The following is a 4573-nucleotide window of genomic DNA, read 5'->3' on the forward strand; positions in this document are numbered from 1 at the left end:
AGAATCACCAATACAACAGCAACAGCAATTACAACAATAATCGCAACAATTATCCCAACAATCGCAACATCAATCGCAACTACAACAAACGGCCCAACAACAATAACAACAACAACAACAACAACAGCAGCAACTACAATAATCATCCCAACAACAATAATAACCGCAACAACAACAACAATCAGAAGCAGCTATGCCAAAGGTGTGAAAAGTATCACTCGGGGTTCTGCACCAAATTTTGCAACAAGTGTAAAAGAAATGGTCATAGCGCGGTGAAGTGTGAGGTCTACGGACCAGGGGTTAATAGAACGAAAGGAACAAATGGTGTCGGGACGAGTAATGGCGGAGCAAGTAGTGTTGGAGCAAGTTATGCCAATATAGTTTGTTATAAATGTGGAAAACCGGGCCACATTATTAGAAATTGCCCGAACCAGGAGAACACGAATGGACAAGGCCGCGGAAGAGTTTTCAATATTAATGCGGCAGAGGCACAGGAAGACCCGGAGCTTGTTACGGGTACGTTTCTTATTGACAATAAATCTGCTTACGTTTTTTTTGATTCGGGTGCGGATAGAAGCTATATGAGTAGAGATTTTTGTGCTAAATTAAGTTGTCCAGTGACGCCGTTGGATAGTAAATTTTTACTCGAATTAGCAAATGATAAATTAATTTCAGCAGATAATATATGTCGGAATCGAGAAATTAAACTGGTTAGCGAAACATTTAAGATTGATTTGATACCAGTAGAGTTAGGGAGTTTTGATGTGATAATCGGTATGGACTGGTTGAAAGAAGTGAAAGCAGAGATCGTCTGTTACAAAAATGCAATTCGCATTATACGAGAAAAAGGAAAACCCTTAATGGTGTACGGAGAAAAGGGCAACACGAAGCTACATCTTATTAGTAATTTGAAGGCACAAAAACTAATAAGAAAAGGTTGCTATGCTGTTCTAGCACACGTCGAGAAAGTACAAACTGAAGAAAAGAGCATCAATGATGTTCCCATTGCAAAAGAATTTCCCGATGTATTTCCGAAAGAATTACCGGGATTACCCCCACATCGATCCGTTGAATTTCAAATAGATCTTGTACCAGGAGCTGCACCAATAGCTCGTGCTCCTTACAGACTCGCACCCAGCGAGATGAAAGAACTGCAAAGCCAATTACAAGAACTTTTAGAGCGTGGTTTCATTCGACCAAGCACATCACCGTGGGGAGCTCCTGTTTTGTTTGTCAAGAAGAAAGATGGTACATTCAGGTTGTGTATCGACTACCGAGAGTTGAACAAACTTACCATCAAGAACCGCTACCCACTACCGAGAATCGACGACTTATTTGATCAACTACAAGGCTCGTCTGTTTATTCAAAGATTGACTTACGTTCTGGGTACCATCAAATGCGGGTGAAAGAAGATGATATTCCAAAGACTGCTTTCAGAACACGTTACGGTCATTACGAGTTTATGGTCATGCCGTTTGGTTTAACTAATGCACCAGCTGTGTTCATGGACCTTATGAACCGAGTGTGTGGACCATACCTTGACAAGTTTGTCATTGTTTTCATTGATGACATACTTATTTACTCAAAGAATGACCAAGAACACGGTGAACATTTGAGAAAGGTGTTAGAAGTATTGAGGAAGGAAGAATTGTACGCTAAGTTTTCAAAGTGTGCATTTTGGTTGGAAGAAGTTCAATTCCTCGGTCACATAGTGAACAAAGAAGGTATTAAGGTGGATCCGGCAAAGATAGAAACTGTTGAAAAGTGGGAAACCCCGAAAACTCCGAAACACATACGCCAGTTTTTAGGACTAGCTGGTTACTACAGAAGGTTCATCCAAGACTTTTCCAGAATAGCAAAACCCTTGACTGTATTAACGCATAAAGGGAAGAAATTTGAATGGAAGGATGAACAAGAGAAAGCGTTTCAGTTATTGAAGAAAAAGCTAACTACGGCACCTATATTGTCATTGCCTGAAGGGAATGATGATTTTGTGATTTATTGTGACGCATCAAAGCAAGGTCTCGGTTGTGTATTAATGCAATGAACGAAGGTGATTGCTTATGCCTCTAGACAATTGAAGATTCACGAGCAAAATTATACGACGCATGATTTGGAATTAGGCGCGGTTGTTTTTGCATTAAAGACTTGGAGGCACTACCTATATGGGGTCAAAAGTATTATATATACCGACCACAAAAGTCTTCAACACATATTTAATCAGAAACAACTGAATATGAGGCAGCGTAGGTGGATTGAATTGTTGAATGATTACGACTTTGAGATTCGTTACCACCCGGGGAAGGCAAATGTGGTAGCCGATGCCTTGAGCAGGAAGGACAGAGAACCCATTCGAGTAAAATCTATGAATATAATGATCCATAATAACCTTACTACTCAAATAAAGGAGGCGCAACAAGGAGTTTTAAAAGAGGGAAATTTAAAGGATGAAATACCCAAAGGATCGGAGAAGCATCTTAATATTCGGGAAGATGGAACCCGGTATAGGGCTGAAAGGATTTGGGTACCAAAATTTGGAGATATGAGAGAAATGGTACTTAGAGAAGCTCATAAAACCAGATACTCAATACATCCTGGAACGGGGAAGATGTACAAGGATCTCAAGAAACATTTTTGGTGGCCGGGTATGAAAGCCGATGTTGCTAAATACGTAGGAGAATGTTTGACGTGTTCTAAGGTCAAAGCTGAGCATCAGAAACCATCAGGTCTACTTAAACAACCCGAAATCCCGGAATGGAAATGGGAAAACATTACCATGGATTTCATCACTAAATTGCCAAGGACTGCAAGTGGTTTTGATACTATTTGGGTAATAGTTGATCGTCTCACCAAATCAGAACACTTCCTGCCAATAAGAGAAGATGACAAGATGGAGAAGTTAGCATGACTGTATTTGAAAGAAGTCGTCTCCAGACATGGAATACCAATCTCTATTATCTCTGATAGGGATGGCAGATTTATTTCAAGATTCTGGCAGACATTACAGCAAGCATTAGGAACTCGTCTAGACATGAGTACTGCCTATCATCCACAAACTGATGGGCAGAGCGAAAGGACGATACAAACGCTTGAAGACATGCTACGAGCATGTGTTATTGATTTCGGAAACAGTTGGGATCGACATCTACCGTTAGCAGAATTTTCCTACAATAACAGCTACCATTCAAGCATTGAGATGGCACCGTTTGAAGCACTTTATGGTAGAAAGTGCAGGTCTCCGATTTGTTGGAGTGAAGTGGGGGATAGACAGATTACGGGTCCGGAGATTATACAAGAAACTACCGAGAAGATCATCCAAATTCAACAACGGTTGAAAGCCGCCCAAAGTCGACAAAAGAGCTACGCCGACATTAAAAGAAAAGATATAGAATTTGAAATTGGAGAGATGGTCATGCTTAAGGTTGCACCTTGGAAAGGCGTTGTTCGATTTGGTAAACGAGGGAAATTAAATCCAAGGTATATAGGACCATTCAAGATTATTGATCGTGTTAGACCAGTAGCTTACCGACTTGAATTACCACAACAACCCGCGGCTGTACATAACACTTTCCACGTATCAAATTTGAAGAAATGTTTTGCTAAAGAAGATCTCACTATTCCGTTAGATGAAATCCAAATCAACGAAAAACTTCAATTCATCGAAGAACCCGTCGAAATAATGGATCTTGAGGTTAAAAGACTTAAGGAAAACAAGATACCAATTGTTAAGGTTCGATGGAATGCTCGTAGAGGACCCGAGTTCACCTGGGAGCGTGAAGATCAGATGAAGAAGAAATTCCCGCATCTATTTCCAGAAGATTCGTCAACACCTTCAACAGCTTAAAATTTCGGGACGAAATTTATTTAACGGGTAGGTACTGTAGTGACCCGAACTTTTACATGTTTATATATATTAATTGAGATTGATATTTACATGATTAAATGTTTCCAACATGTTAAGCAATCAAACTTGTTAAGACTTGATTAATTGAAATATGTTTCATATAGACAATTGACCACCCAAGTTGACCGGTGATTCACGAACGTTAAAACTTGTAAAAACTATATGATGACATATATATGGATATATATATAGTTAACATGATACTATGATAAGTAAACATATCATTAAGTATATTAACAATGAACTACATATGTAAAAACAAGACTACTAACTTAATGATTTTTAAACGAGACATATATGTAACGATTATCGTTGTAAAGACATTTAATGTATATATATCATATTAAGAGATATTCATACATGATAATATCATGATAATATAATAATTTAAAATCTCATTTGATATTATAAACATTGGGTTAACAACATTTAACAAGATCGTTAACCTAAAGGTTTCAAAACAACACTTACATATAACGACTAACGATGACTTAACGACTCAGTTAAAATGTATATACATGTAGTGTTTTAATATGTATTTATACACTTTTAAAAGACTTAAATACACTTATCAAAATACTTCTACTTAACAAAAATGCTTACAATTACATCCTCGTTCAGTTTCATTAACAATTCTACTCGTATGCACCCGTATTCGTACTCGTACA

This window comes from Rutidosis leptorrhynchoides, chromosome 8, assembly GCF_046630445.1.
Source record: "Rutidosis leptorrhynchoides isolate AG116_Rl617_1_P2 chromosome 8, CSIRO_AGI_Rlap_v1, whole genome shotgun sequence".
In the NCBI taxonomy this organism is placed as follows: Eukaryota; Viridiplantae; Streptophyta; class Magnoliopsida; order Asterales; family Asteraceae; genus Rutidosis; species Rutidosis leptorrhynchoides.